Source organism: Canis lupus, chromosome 11 (genome assembly GCF_003254725.2).
Source record: "Canis lupus dingo isolate Sandy chromosome 11, ASM325472v2, whole genome shotgun sequence".
Classification (NCBI taxonomy): domain Eukaryota; kingdom Metazoa; phylum Chordata; class Mammalia; order Carnivora; family Canidae; genus Canis; species Canis lupus.
The window spans coordinates 60,435,412-60,451,936 of NC_064253.1; the positions used below are offsets into that span (position 1 = coordinate 60,435,412).

Below are 16,525 nucleotides of genomic sequence, written 5' to 3' on the forward strand. Positions count from 1 at the left end.
CAGCCAAACTGAATTTTCACACTTACGTATCTTTAGTAAAGCAAAGTGTGTAATATAATCTGCAGGTGGATTTTTTTTTTTTTTTACTATTTTCAAACCTTTAAAAAGTAACATAAAAAGAAACTTTTCCTTTTTTAAATTAAGACATAATTGGCATATAATATTGTATTAGTTCAGGTGTACAGTATAATGATTTGATATATGTGTATATTACAGAACGATCACCACAATCTAATTAACATCTATCACCATACGAAATTACAAAAGATTTTTTTCTTGTGACAAGAACTTAAAAAGAAAAAAAGACTTTATTTACTTATTTTAGAGAGAAAGATAGCACACAAGGAGAGGAGCAGAGGGAGTGGGTTAAGCAGACTCCGTGCTAAGCAGACCCCAACACAGGATTTAATCCCAGGACCCTGAGATCATGACCTGAGCTGAAATCAAGAGGCGGATGACGAACAGACTGAGCCACCCAGGTGCCACTTCTTGTGATAAGAACTTTTAAGATCTACTCTCAGCAACTTTAAAATATACAATACAGCACTCTTAACTAGCATCACCATGCTGTACATCACGTCCCAGGACTTGATTGCTTTATAACTGGAAGTTTGTACCTTTGGACCACCTTTATCCATATGGCCTACTCCCCGAAGCACCTTTTCTAAAACTCAGAACCAATTGTGGAGAGAGTAGAGACCCCCACTCAAGAATCTGGCTAAGCTGCCGTCCCACTAGTACCTGGGATTCCAACAGATTAATTTGCCGATTTTGATTGGAAGATGCCTACGGAGAGAGAAAGGAGTTGTTTTAAGTGCTTAAAACTGTAGCTTCCATCTGCATCTATCACAGATTGGTAGTAAAGATCTAAGCTCTTAGCCCGCACCTGTTCTGTTCCTAGAGTACAGCTTCTCAGCGAGCTTCAAACTCCTCAGTGTGGCTAACCATGTTATCTTCACTAACACAACTGTGTTTTGGGATGTGCAGACAGAAAGCTGGACAGATGGCCCTCAGCAAGGCCCCTACATGCCTTAGTCCTCGGTGCCAAGGGATCCTACAGAGAGCAATGACTCACAGGATTGAATTACAAGGGAAACTCAGAAAGTTATTTGAAAATGTAACTTCAGTTCACCAGAGGTCAGTCCTTTTTCTTTTAATGGACAATTTCAAGAGATAAATGAAATTTTACAGACATATTTGAAGCTCCAATTTGATTTCTGCCCCTTAAATTTGCTGTTTATTAATCTTACATATCTCCTTTATGTTTTCTCTACATATAAAAGTATCTATAATTAGGGGCACCTGGGCGCCTCAGTTGGTTAAGTATCTGACTCTCAATCTCAGCTCAAGGTCATGATCTGAGGGGTGCTTTTTTTGTTTTGTTTTAAAGATTTTATTTATTTATTCATGAGAGACACAGATAGAGAGGCAGAGACATAGAGGGAGAAACAGGCCCGCTGCAGGGAGCCCGATGTGGGACTCAATCCCAGCACTCCAGGATCACGCCCTGGGCCAGAGGCAGTCGCTCAACTGCTGGGCCACCCGGGAGTCCTGATCTGAGGGGTGTTCGATGGAGCCCTGCATCTGGCTCTGCACTGAGCTTGGAATCTGCTTAAGATTCTCCCCACTTCTCCCCCCACCCCCCACCTTGCACATGTGCAAAAAAAATGTTAAGTATCTGTAATCAATAACTAGTATGGCTTTGTATGTTCTAAAGTTTGCATAAGTGGTATTATTTTTAAGATTTATTTATTTATGATAGACACACACACAGAGAGAGAGAGAGAGAGAGAGGCAGAAACACAGGCAGACGGAGAAGCAGGCTTCACACAGGGAACCCGATGCGGGACTCGATCCTGGGACTCCAGGATCCCGCCCTGGGCCAAAGGCAGGCGCCAAACCACTGAGCCACCCAGGGATCCCCTGCATATGTGGTATTATACTGGCATTGGACACATCATTCTATAACTTGTTCTTCTTGCACAAAATACATTTTTGAGATTTATATATGTTGATAATACAGTTCTAATTCATTCATTTTACTGCTTTATGGCATTCAATTGAATGAATTGATTTCCATTCTTCTCTTGAGGGACATTTTCACTGTTTTCTATTTGGAGCTGTCATCATCTATAAATATTTTCCATCATGTCACTTTATGCATATGCATACCATATGTCGAGTTTCTCTAGGTTATATGCTCAAAGTGGATTTCCTTTAGTCTTGACTTTCTTGATATTGCCAAACTGAACCGACTTACACTAACATCAGTAGATGAGAGTTTCTGCTGCCCAACGTCTTTGACAACACTGGATGTTATTTGTCTTAGTAATTTTTCCAGCCAGATAAATGTGAAACGATGTCCTCTTGTTGTTTTAATTAGTATTTCCCTATTACTAGAGAGGTTGAGATCTTCTCACTATTAGCTTTTCGGTTTTCCTCTTCTGGGAATTGCTAAGTCATATCATTACATTGTATCATTTGCCTCTGCTTTATTGATTTGTAGTAGTTAAATGTCCTGAATATTAATTAATCTTTTATCTCTAAGTTGTAAAGGTTTTCCCACTGTTTGCCTTACTTTGTCACTTGTGTTTTCCAAATAAAACAGAAGTTTTGTTTCCTTTCTTGCTTGTTTTTAATGTGGTCAGATTTACCTATCTTTTGCTTCATTGTTTGGGCTTTGTGTGGCTTGGTTACGAAATGCTTTTCTAGACAAGTTTGTAAAGATAGATAGGAGAACATCTGAAAGTTTTAAAGTTTTTTAAGTCTCTAGTTAACCTAGAATTTATTCTTTTTTTTTCTTTTTGATGTTGAGATTTAGAGATCTTTGTTTTTTCATGTGGCTAACCAATCATTTCAAGCACTAAACAGTCCATCTCATCCCAGTGATCTATCACATAAGTCCCCATATATGCATAGTCTATGTTCTGTTCTCTTTTTGCCTATTCCAGCAACACCACCATACTACCTTATTACCTTTAAACATTTTTTTTTAAGATTTTATTTATATATTCATGAGAGACACAGAGAGAGGCAGAGACACAGTCAGAGGGAGAAGCAGGGTTCCTGCAGGGAGCCTGATGGGGGACTTGATCCTGGAATCCCCAGATTATGCCCTGAGCCAAAGGCAGATACTCAACCACTGAGCCACCCAGGCATCCCTCCCCACCTTATTCTTTTAAAAATGTTATTCATGAACCATTGATCTTTCACACACATTTTAGAATAAGTTGTTAGGTCACACATAATGTCTAAATACACTAAATATCTAGTATGTGAATATACATGTAGCATATTTGATATGTAAATGTACAAACACTAAAAACACTTGAGAATTTTATTCAGGTTACATTAAGTGTATTTAGATTTGAGGACAATTGATAGTTTTACAAAATAGAATCCTTTCATCCATGATGTATCTATTTATTTAAATGTTTTAAGGTTTTTCAATAAAGCTTTATACTTCCATTAAAATTCTGCACACCTTTTTTTAAAGATTTATTCTAGGTTTCTGATGTTTTTGTTTAAATGTAAGTAGTATCTTTTGTCAAATTGATATTTGTCCTTTGTTGGAGGTGACAAGAATAAGTTTGATTGCTGTATATTCCATTTATTTCCAGCTCCCTTTTCTTAAAAGTGTTAATAATTTGTAAGTTCTCTTGAAATTGTCTTGTATACAATAATAGTGTCTTGTATGTTATGCTTCCTTTTCTTACTCTGCTGCCTAAGACTTGACAAACTGAATGTTTAATAAAGCAGTTGATAGCTAGAAAGCTTGTTCTGTTTTAAACCATAAAGAGAACACATGAGAATTTGGGGAAATTTTAAATCTTACCAAATATCACGAGACTTACTTTCTCCCCAATTTAATGTTTCATCATGTATGGAGGGTTTGTTTAGAGCACAATAGCTGCTCTAGTCATCCCCCAAATCACTATACGTCAACTATTATTTCCATTTTCCAGTATGCCTATAGCTAAGCTCCCATACACAAAGAACAAATAAGAAATTATACGTTTTGTTAATTTTTGGCAAAGATGGCTAATTTCATATTATCCACAAATACCACACTAAACAGACTGAATGCACACACAGTCATAAAACTCAGCAAGCTGAAGCTGAGACGTCCAAAAACAAAGAAAAGCTCCAACTCTAAAACCATTACACATTCTACTTCTGAAATGATTCCCTTTGAGGCCTTTAAAATGTACTTGTTTGCAAAAAGCAAAAAGAGTTCATTGTTAGCAAGTAGAGGTGGATTATTAGCAGCTGCTACAAAATCAGGGTTAGGACTTGAGGTAGAAAGAGAGTAGGGAAGTTCTGACATTTCATGTGTTAAGCTGATAAAATCTTAAGTCAGTTCTTAACACAGTTACTACTCTTCAGGAAACCCACAATAGTCATGAGGACCTAGGACCCCAATGGCATTATTCTGATAGCTAGACCCCAAGCCAGTAAGAACCCTCGCGTTTTGCTTCCCTATAGCAAGAAGCGAAGAACAGCGGTTTTAAACCTCGCCCCTCTAAGTCCTATTCAAAGATTAAATCACAATTAAAAGTAGATTTTAAGGGGCACCAGGGTGGCTCAGTGGTTGAGCATCTGCCTTTGGCTCAGGTCGGTCCTGGGGCCCTGGGATCCAGTCCCACAATGGGATCCCTGCTGGGAGCCTGCTTCTCCCTCTACCTAGTCTCTGTCTCTCTCTCTGTCTCATGAATAAATACAATCTTGGGGGGGGGGGGAGCAGATTTTTAAATCCACACCTTAAAACACGATTTCAAGTGTGCTACATTTTAAAGACGCTTTATTACAAAATATAAAGCTAGAAGAGTAAAATAGAAAAGTTATCAAATCAATAAATAAGCTTTTACTTTTTCAGGATGATTTACTGCAGGGCTTTTCCAAACAGACCGTCTTATTTACTGTGTTGAGTCATCAGAGAAAATAAGTGAGACTAAACATCGGTCACTGTCACCTGAAAACTAGAAAAGAAAATAAAGTTACGTTGACAGGGCAAGAAAAGTAATTCCTCTTACAGAAATTGAACACACGAGCTATTTTTTGTAGGTTCTCATTTGCTAAATGGACGATTCAGAATTTGTGAAGCAGAAGCAGCAAGCTCCTGAGCTTGAAAGCAGCCTCTAAACGCGCTTAACTATTGTTTGTTTATTTGTTTTGCGCTGTTTGCTAGTCGAAGTGCAAACAGGCAAAAGCAGAAAGACACCACCAAGGCCCCAGGCACGAGCTCAGCGCCGGGCCGCGCCAGCGAGGAATCCGTCTCGCCGCTTTAAGCCGCGGCAGGGCCCTCGGCCCGCCCACAAGGGGCGGGGCCAGCGCGGCGCCTCCTGGGAATTGTAGTTCCCCGCCCGAGCGCTCCTTGCCTCGTTTCTTTCCAACCCCATCGTCCTCCAGCAGCCTACAGATTCCGAAACTGCTTTGGATGCAGCACGAGGCACAACCGGAGATAAAAGGACAGGATCGGGACGCCACTGATGAGCGTCTAGAAGATGTTTGGTGGCGGCGCCAGCTCCGCGCATGCGCGGGTGGCCGGGCGGCCCTGGGCGGGCAGCTAGGTAGGGCGGGGGCAAGTTTGAGATGATCCGGTTTGCGAGTCGCGCTTGCAAGCGAGGCCTTGGAGGGAGCTGCCTGATAGCCCGGGGGAGTGCTCCTCCTTCGGCCTCATCCTTTCATCCCTACCCTTTCGGATTTGCAGAATTGCGGCCTTCCCCCCGCCCCCACCTCCACCCCTCGCCCCCCGCCCCCACCCTCACCCCCACTCCCCACCTTCACCCCCCACCTCACCCCCATTCCCCACCCCCACTCCCCACCCTCACCCCCATTCCCCACCCCCACCTTCACCCCCCCACCTCACCCCATTCCCCACCCCCACTCCCCACCTTCACCCCCCACCTCACCCCATTCCCCACCCCCACTCTCACCTCCCCACCTCACCCCCATTCCCCACCCCCACTCCCCACCTTCACCCCCATTCCCCATCCCCACCGCCCCACCTCACCCCCATTACCCATCTTCACCCCCCCACTCCCCACCTTCACCCCCCACCCTCACCCCCCACTCCCATTCCCACCCCCCTCACCCCCCCTCACCACCACCCCCAGCCTCCCTCTCCGTGGGAAGCTTTTCCCTGCTGTTATGAAATCCGTGCAGGCTTCCCAGCCAAGGCCTTTTAGCCCGCCTGGAATTCAAACTGCCCCCTCCCTGCCAAATCCAGGGCATGTGAGGCAGCAAAGGAGCAGGCACAGGCCCTAAAAAGCAGTGTCCTGTCCCTTCTCTTAAATCCACCGTTACCCTGCCCTTCTCTTCCCCTGCAAAGCTGGGGACCGGTTAGGACACGTGAGATGGACGGGATGCTTACCCCCCCCCCCCACCTTTGGCGAAGATCTACAGCCCCCTTTGCTCCGGGAGGTGGCATCAGTATACAGGAGGCCCGGGAGAGAACTCTCCAGTGTAGTCCGTACAAAGCCTCAGGACAGCGGTTCTAAATTCGCGGCTTTTCCCACAACTTCACAGATGTCTCAGTAAAAGCTAGAAGATGTAACCAGCAGGGCCTGACGCTAGCTGGCTTTCCCTGGTTCACCGCAGCCCCTGGTACATTAGTGAGCAGTCACCCCCCCCCCCCCCCCCCCCGCCACATACACACACACCCCATGAGTGAGCCGGACTTGCAGCAAGCACACAGGATGTTGCGTAGGGAAGGGCTCACGATTGGGCACAGACTTGGTGCTGGGAAACAGGTACATCACATCACAACTTGGCTTAAAAGACTACCGTCGCCGAGAGACAGGTTGGACTGTAAAGCCCCCTGCATTTCCCAGAGGGTGGCATTCAACACAGTTTGTTGTGTGACTTGTTTGTCTGCCTTTCTTGAGAATCTGCAGGACTGTTTCATTTACCATCGTGACTGCGGTGTTAACACCCTGTGGCCTTAGTAAATGTCAAATGATGAGATGCATGAATCCAGTGTCTGCCCTTCAGGTCTGTACCCAAAGTCGGCTGGGAGCAGTGGAGATGAAAATAGTGATGCAGGTTTATACAAAGGTTTGGGACAGGAAGCAAGAAGCGCAAACTGTCTGGAGAAAGAGGTCCCTGAAGCCTGCGGGGAGGACGCAGTATCCGCTAAGTCTTCTAATGGTCCCTCACTGTCCAGCAGATAGGAAATTCTCCTACCGGAACGCCCGAATGAGCTTTGCCTGAGAGGGATGGGGCTGATTAAGAGCCCACCAGGACGGGAACACAGATGCTACCCTCTTCCAGGTGGTCATCTGGAGAAGCCGCACTTGCCAGGGACCCTGGCTTTCTTCAAACATCTTTGGAATGCTCTCTGTGGAAATGCCTTTTGAGCTTACAGCACATTCTTTTGGACCTCCTCAGCACTGGAACATCTCGTTCCTTCAGAGATTTGATATTTGGGGATAGCCAGAAGTCATTTTGGATGCAGGTCTAGAGGATGAGGAGGACAGTCCTGCTGCAATTTTGGGGAAAACTGTTTGTTTCCATAGGGCAGGGTTCTCATCGTAGAGTGTGTGGAAGCGTTAAGTGTATGTATCTTTTCCTAAGGGATTGTGTCTTTAGCTTTCATCCTATTCCCCAAGGGCCCCATGATGCAAAAAAGATTAATAAACATTGCTATACAGTTATGAGGTCATTTCTTCTATGCTTGCAAGCTGGCTCTGAAGGAGAGTCATGTGGTAGGAGAGCAGAGGGCAGGTTTCAGTTCCTCCTAGAATTTGATGTGTGGTCTCTGGGTTCCAAAGCTCCTGGAGCCTCAGTGGCACACAAACTGGAAAGCAGAACTGAGAGGGGGTGAGGGACAGGGGTCCTGCCTTGCCCTGTGACTGCACGAAATTCCAACATAGGAATTCCAGAAATGTTCTTGAACAATAACAGCATCCCCAGACTGGGCATGTAATGCAACCTTCCCAAGTGACTCCTTCAAATAACAGCCCTAAATTGGGTATGTGCTAGTGCTAGTGTGCTTGTTCAAAGAAATCAGCCTCCTGATGTCAGAAACGAGTATCTAGTAATGACAGTTATGCCAAATCAAAGAGGGAAGGCAAAGACTTGAAAACCAGAGACTTGCTAAGAACAGTGCACATGGTCAGGGAAGAAGGAATCAGGAAAGAGGAAAGAGGGTATCAGAGCATCACACGCTGCTAGGGGTGGGAGTCCGCCAAGACAGGCAGCACAAGAGGCCTAAAAACAAGGATTCTCCCTTAAGTGAAGCTTCTGGTAGAAAACTTAATCTCCAGAAGGAGCAATTGGAGCAAACAGAATTTAAGCAAGACAGTTATTTGGCAGGGAGCCCCATTCCAGGAACAGGGTGACCTGAGACTAGGCCAGGAGCCATAGCTCTCAGAGTCAGTTCCAAAGCCTGCAGCGAAGGACTCTGACACCAGCTGTGGGGGCAAAGACCCTTGGGACCAACCAACTGCAACCAGGGAAAAGCTGAGGAGCTGGTCACTGAGAGTCATCACCAGCCATATGTCTGTTCTTTCCCTAATGGCATGACTCCTGGTCTTATTTTTCAATTACTGCCAAACTCAGAAGGAGAAAATGAGCATGTTCCTTTTTGGCTTCCCCAGTCCACAACACAGCCTAAAGCTTTGGTGTGGATCAGTCTGGAAGGAAGAGCTGTGTCTAGTGGTCACGTCTACATTGGAGCCTCAGGGCCCTTTTCATCACAGGGTACTCAAGCCATGAGCAGTTGTGATTGAACTGGAGGCCTTAAACACAAATTTGGTCTCCTAACTTTAAAAAAAACTCTACATACTCAAGAGCTACCCTTGAAGAGAAGGGAGTGGATGGGGGCATCCCTGCTCTGCTGATTTATGCAATGGTCACAGTCAGGGCCAGAAACAGAGTGAACAGAGTGAACTGAAATTAGAAACACAGGAAAAGCTGCTTCCACAAGCTTTCACTACTCTTCGCTTACGTATGTATGCGAGCTTTCTACCTTCGGCTTAAGTTGTTTCTCTTTCTGCAATTCCTGCTTTCCATTATTTGCATCTATCAGAATCCAAGAAGAGGGAACATCTCCCCGAGGAATGCTGTTTTCTCCCAACTGAATGCTTTTATCTTTCTGGTCTAGCAAGTTCCTACACATCATTTATGACTCTTGGACACCCACTCCATTGTGAATCTTTCCCCGACATTCCCTCCATGCCCTCCTGGGCTCAATTTTACTCACCTGATCCTCTGAGCAGTCATTGCACCTTGACATTCCATTCTCCCAGCCACAGTGCTTAAAAGCCCTCCACAAACTGGCCTCTGTTCCAACACGTCTCTATTCTTGCTTCTTATTCTAGTTACGTGTACGAGCCGCCTCAGACACTCTACCTCCCTCCACTGTACAACTACCTGGCAAAGTCCTTCATCTTCTAGGTACCCCCTCCATTGTTTTTCCCTCAGAAGCCTTCCCTAACCCCAAAAAGAAGTAACTGCCCCCTCACCATCTGCCTGGGGACTTTGAGAAATTTCAATACACTGTGTTAGGTGCCATGTTAGGTATGTTAAAAGTTTCATTTATACACCTATCTCCTGAACTAGACTACGGGTTCTTTTACCAGAGGGAGCATGCTTCTTTCATCCTTGAACTTGGGACTTAACACTCAGTGAATGTTGAATAAATCAATGAATGGGTGAATGATATAGTATGTCCCTCCCACTTTATTATTAAGTCTTGGAGGTTAGGAATATTGGCCCATTTATCTCTTGTTCTTCATAGCTAGTTTAGTGCCCAACATATAATAGGCATCCAATAAATATTTTTCATTGAGTGAATGCAGGGATGAATGAATAAAGTCTTTTGTAATATCTCTAACCTGATAGGTGCTTTGCCTCCTTTGAAATCTCAGGCACTATCCTTGTGTTTTTCCTATAGCATTTTCCTTAGCTTCCACATAGCTCTCTAACTCCCCCCACTTAGTGGTCACTCCTCGAGAGCAGAAGTTGGGCCTTACTTCTGTTTCTGTCCCCTGTTACAGGGCCGGGCATATGGCAGGTACTTAAAGTTGAGCTTTTCTGAGAAAGATAAAAGTCACTGTCATTCTAACTCCTGTTCCAGCAATAAGATGCCCAAATACATGAGCTACACATACGGAGTTTCCTCATCCACTCCTTTGCCTCACACAAGTTTCATGTTGCCATTTCCAGGCAAAGCTGAAAAGGCCATGTGGCTCCATATCTGTGCTAGCTGTAATTCCTGTACTAGTAGGTGCTCAGTAAACAGCGTTTTTATGTTAATAAAAGATATGACGCTCATCAAGAATGAATGAACCCAAAGATGAAAGATGAAAATCACATCAGCCCATAAGGAGGAATGGAAAGGCAGATCGTGCATTCCCCCTCAGGGTAACGGTGTTGAAAAGCCTGTTTTTCTCCATAAAAGACAATTCCAAAAAAAAAAAAAAAAAAAGACAATGCAATGTATGCATTTCAACTTCAAAATGTTAAAGCCCCTCTAATTTGGTCATAGCTAAATAGAGAAGAGCAATCCTCAAGATTAGAATCCATTAACAGTTGTGGGGATTTTTCATCTATCACTTTGTGTAAACATTCACTTCCCTCTCTTCCTTCCTTCCTTCCTTCCTTCCTTCCTTCCTTCCTTCCTTCCTTCCTTCCTTCCTTCCTTCCTTCCCCTCTCTCTCTGTCCCTTTTTTCTTTTTTTTTTTTTAACATAGGTTTATTGAGGATGCACTATGTTCTAGGTACTCCTTGTAAGTGCCTTATACTCATAATTTCTCTTAACTCTTGTGATGATTCTACAATGTAGGTATTAGAGTATTCACTTAAAATGTGGCAAAACCAGGATCAGATTCAAGAAGTTGCCTGAGGCCTCACAGCCAGTAAGTACTGGAATCATAATTTGAACCCAGGTCTCATAAACTCTGGAACTTATGTGTTACTATTTAATTTCTGTATTATAATGCCTCTCCAGACATTTCCTTTCTTTTTTTTTTTTTAAGATTTTATTTATTTATTTTTTTTAAATTTTTATTTATTTATGATAGTCACAGAGAGAGAGAGAGAGAGGCAGAGACATAGGCAGAGGGAGAAGCAGGCTCCATGTACCGGGAGCCCGACGTGGGACTCGATCCCGGGTCTCCAGGATCACGCCCTGGGCCAAAGGCAGGCGCCAAACCGCTGCGCCACCCAGGGATCCCCTAAGATTTTTTTTATTTATTTATTCATGAGAGACACAGAGAGAGAGAGAGGCAGAGACACAGGCAGAGGGAGAAGCAGGCTCCATGCAGGGAGCCCGATGTGGGACTCGATCCGGGATTCCAGGATCACGCCCGGGGCCGAAGGCAGGTGCTAAACTACTGAGCGTCCCATTCTCCAGACATTTCAATGGGTCTGCTCTCACCAAGCTTACAATTAGGAAGACAGACAGCAAAAGTAAATCAAGTACAGAGTCAGAGGTTAGCAAAGGATAACTCTGGAACAGGAAAAGCCATCTATTTCAGGGCAAGAGTAGGACCAGCAACAGCTTCTCAAGGAATGGGTCACTTAAATTAAGATCTGAAGGATACCTGGGAGTTCACTAGATCAGCCAAGGACATCATCTGGATGGAGGGACAGCAAATGCAAAGGCCTGGAGGTTGAGCAGGAGCCCAAAACATTGAAGGAACTGATTTCTTTGGTTAAGCATCTTAGTCATTTAGTCATTCTGTTTACAAAGGTTGTTTTTTTTTTTTTTTTCTTGTATAGCTCACAGTGGCTAATTGTCTTTGCTTTTGTCTAAAAGTGCTGAAGTGTAAGAGTGAGTGGTCATTGAAATGAATTAGGGTTTAGGTTGATTTCAAATGCTATTGAGGGGACCAGTACATTCTGATGTTCAAATGACACAGCCAAGTGGCCAACAGCATGTGCCCTGCTGTTCTAGTGAAATGAGATAGCTGTGAAAGTGCACTAAGATCCTTTAGGGACTGAAGAGTCCAAAATGTGAAGGCTTATATTATGCTTTCTAAAAAGGAATTATCATTTATCATTTCTACAGGACATACAAATATAAATCATTTTACACTTATGTCAGTCACGAAATCTGACGTCAATTTAAAATGAAGCTATTTCACTAGTTACCCCAAACACTCAAAGATCTAATTTTTTAAAGTAGGCTCCACACCCAGCTCACATCCCAGAGACCAAGACTCGAGCTGAGATCAAGAGTTGGACACCCAACCAATGATCCACCAAGGCACCCCCAAATGATACTAAGATCTAAGGTATAGGTCCCTGAGGATCCATGATACTATTCTCTTTAATTTGTATACATTTGGAATTTTCTATTAATAGCTTTAAATTTTTAATAGACTTTATTCTTTAGAGCAGTTTAAGATTTATAACAAAATTGAGTTGAAAGCACAGAGTTCTTACACACTCTTTGCCTTGACAGCAGCTCCCTCGACCACATCTATATCATAATAGATTTTTCATATCTAGACTTTATTTTTAGCGACCTTACATTAAAAGACTTTATTTCTTAGAGCGGTTTTAGATTTTTGGATTTTTTATATCTAGACTTTATTTTTAGACTTTACATTAATAGACTTTATTTTTTTTAGAGCAGTTTTAGATTTATAGCAAAATGGAGTTGAAAGCACAGAATTCTTACATACTCCCTGCCCCAGCAGCAGCCCCCGTATCAACATTCTGTACTATAATGGATTTTTTTACATCTATTCTCTAAGTCAGATATAAGGGCACCTGAGTGGCTCAGTCAATTAAGCATCTGCCTTTGGTTCATATCATGATTCTGGAGTCCTAGAATGGAGCCCCATGTCCTGCTCCCTGCTCAGCAAGGAGTTAGTTTCTCCCTCTCTGTCTGCTGCTTCCCTATTTGTGCTCTTCTTATGCCATTTCTGTCAAATAAATTTCTTTAAAAAAAAAAGAAATTTTTTTTAAAAAACTAGTTACAAACAGTGGTGAGGAAAAGCAGAAAATGTTACAAGTATGTGTACTAGGAGAACTCCCTAAGTATAGGTGGTCAGGGAGGGTTTCCCCAGAGAAAATCAACAGGTAAGTTGAGATCGGAAGCATAAGTAGGAATGAAAGAGGCAAAAATGACAGAGGAAAGCTTTTCAGGCAAAGTAATGTCTTCAAAGATCTTAAGGCAAGAAGGAGCCTGGTATATTTTGGAGCTGAAAGCTGATGGACAAGGACAGAGATGAAACTGGAGAGGCTGGTGGAGGCAAGAATACATGGGCACCTAAGCTGTGTTCACGTGTTGTCTTTGCCTTTATACCCTGAGTGATGGGAAACAATGGGTAGGTTTTATATAGGAGGATCACAAACAGATTTTGTTTTAAAACAAAGGCCCTGACGGCATGCTGAGGAATGGATGGAAGTGAAGTAAGAATGAAATTGGGGAAACTCATGAGGAAACTATTGGAATAGACCCAGAGATGATGGCAGTGTAATAAAGTGGAGAGACCAAGAAATGGATGGGTAGCACAGGTACCAACAAGGTTTGGCATTTGCTTTGAAAAAGTAGGAGGCTGCTGGGTTTCTAGGTTTGCAAAACTGGATAGATTATGGTGCATTTTCTGAGATGGGAGTAGAGGTGAAGAGAAGATCAGGAATATACACAGGCTCTATAGCTATTTTTCTCTATTTCAAATAATAACTCCCCTGTGTGAGGCACCCTGCTAGGTGACTCACATTCTGTATCATACAAGCCCTTTCATCTGATGAAATAGGGACTGGCATCAACCAGATTGATTCCCATACTGCCACAGTTCAATGAACTTTAAGAGATTGTTTACTGTGCTCCGTTATCATGTCAAGTGCACGTTGTTTATCACCTATGCTCAGCCCACTGGGACAGATATATGCAGCTCTAAGTATTGCTTCCAACACCCTTCCCAATTATTTTCTCATATGACTCACTGGACAACTCCTACTCCTTTTTTCTTCTCTCAAAGCTATACCTGCTCCATGGTAACCTGTAAGGCAGGTTTATCTAGGTACTTTCCCCTCCTCTTGATCAGACCAAGTGGCCACCAGGGCAAACATATTCTCAAACCATACCTTTTGGAGATTCATCTTTGATTCATTATCCCAAATCCTCCATCCCATTAAATATTACAGTCACATTTCTCTCTGGCCTCACTTCTCTTACTAAGTGATCTGCCCACTGTTACAGGGGACAATCCCCAAGTTCTCACCTTCCACTTCAAAGCTTTTATCAGAACAAGCCAGCATTATTTCCATCTTCTCCTTATTCTAGACTGCCTTCTCTATTTCTCTGAGGCCCTTCTGTTATTAGTTCTCTTTGGTAGCAACCAAGAGTGACCAGGATGTTTTCATATATGTTGTGCCACTTAATGCCCACACCACCGCTCCCTAGTTCCTGTTCCCATGCCTGGTGTATAGAGTCATCTAAATATTTGTTGAATTAATGAATGAGCTGTGCTGCTGGGAAATCAAAGAATGCCCTATTTGAAGGGATGTCAGGCCCTATTTTCTGTTTCTTAAGATAAATTTTAATTTTTTTAAGTGTTCATAAATAATAGTTAATCTATAGCCTATTACTGATTTTAAACTATTAATTCATTTAGAATAGTATAATTCATTTTGTATGGATTACTGTACTATAAATATGAACCTGATACTCCCAAGTGAACTATTGTTTAAATCAGAGGTAATAAAAAAAAATCAGAGGTAATATTATACCAAAACACCACTAAAAAGTAACAATTAAAAATGAAAAATGAATATTATCTATTATCTTACGGTGCTTCCACAACAATCCAGATTTTTAGCTTTGGGTATCCATTGAACATAGCTAGATGACTATTCTATAATACTTCAGTACCTCTTCTAGACTTGCATTGAACTGTAGATGTAGATGTAACTTTCAGCCTAGACGATGCCATATTATTGTTTGGTGCATTTTGGTAGCACTTTATATTTGTAAAGTGCATAACAATCATATTCAATAGTGTTTCTGCAAAGCCCTCCTATGAGGTAGTGGTAGCTCAGCATTCCTGAAGCCAAGCATAAAAATAAGTGTGCACTTATCAGGAAGATGCTGATAGGATCCAAATGAAATGTCAGTGAAAACTAATGCACAATGTTCAAAACGGTACAGTTTCTCTCGATTCATCTCAGCAGAACTAGCAAAATCTCTTTCTATACTATCTGAATTTCCAACCCCAGAAATGAAGCCTAATTTTGAAAGAATTAAGTGATTATTATATTGGATATTACTTTAAATGTTAGGGTTTATATTACCACTTAAAACTTAAGTACAAAAGAAAAAACTTAAGTACAACAGAAGACTGAGTTCATAAAGGCGATGTTCACTGTATTCACATGTGTTAACTCATTTGCGTTCTTAGCCAGAGCGATTTTCTAGCAGTCAGATTAAGGTAAAAATTAGATTCTCTTCTAGAAGAAAAATCTGAATTATTCAAATTAAATGGATTTGGAATGGCCTCAAATGACCTGGAATTTCCCATCTTAAAGATCAAATTTTACTTCATTAGCCAAAACCTTTCACCTATCACCACCTACATTCAGACCAGCACACTCCCAGAACCTGTTGTAATGTGGGAGAGAGCTCTAGTCCATAAAGGACTAAAAGAAAGGGCAAACACAAATAACTGAAGGGAAATTCTTAGTGTCATTTAGGGATTGTATTTGCCCAGAAACCTGACTACAAAGGCTTCATCAAATATAGGTCCTTTCTCCTGTATAACTGGAAGCCTTAGAATTGGGTACTTGGGGTTGTATGGAGGCTCCTAGATGCCATCAAGGACTAAGGTTCCCTCTGTCTTTTTGAATCACCACATTCCACATGTGGCCTGGTTCAAGGTGGGGGCTCTATCTCCAGCCTCTCACAAGTTTCATACAAAAAAGAACAAGGAGGAAGTGAAGACGGAAGAGGAAGAGGAGGAGGAAGAGGAGGAGGAGGAGAAGAAGAAAAAGACAGCACAAGTATCAAGAGAACAAGACTTCAGGATTGCCATCAGACTCCCCATAGATTTCCCTGTAGCCTCACTGGAGAGTCCCCACTGCCCTCCTACCCTGTCCCCCATCAGCTGCATGGGAGAGTATAGTAATGTGTTTGTTTTTTCTAAAACTGGGTGTATCCCAAACAAAACTGACACTTTGGTAATAATAATAATAATAATAAAATGAATGAATGGATGGGAGTTATAAACTAGCAGTATCCACCAAATTCATTGTTTTCAGTGTGAATTATAGAGACACATGAATATATGGTACAGAGAAAGAACATGCTGATTAGTGACAAGAACAACTACAGGAAGATGAACTGGTGCAAGAAAGGTTTTGTGGAGGTTACCAACCCCCTCTCGCAGCCTCTGGGAGTTGTTACAAGATTTCAAGGTGGAACCACATGTACAAAGTGCCTTGTATAATTGTGATGAAAGTGTTAAACTTTATGTAGAGTGTATTTTAAATCGCCCAGGTGTGCACAGGGAGCCATATTCAAGAGTGTTCATCCCAGAATTCCCACAGCCAAAATTGGAAAAAACATAAA

The 16,525-nt window shown here is 42.5% G+C and overlaps 1 long non-coding RNA gene across 1 annotated transcript in view; it reads right to left on the minus strand.

Annotated features, from left to right (window-relative positions):
- Window positions 1-4,820: 4,820 nt before the first annotated feature.
- LOC112649962 (uncharacterized) overlaps window positions 4,821-16,525 on the minus strand; it is a 181,064-nt gene continuing 169,359 nt past the window's right edge. The window contains exon 8 of the long non-coding RNA XR_007414110.1: window positions 4,821-4,979. This is a non-coding gene — a long non-coding RNA (uncharacterized LOC112649962). The remainder of the gene's footprint in view (window positions 4,980-16,525) is intronic.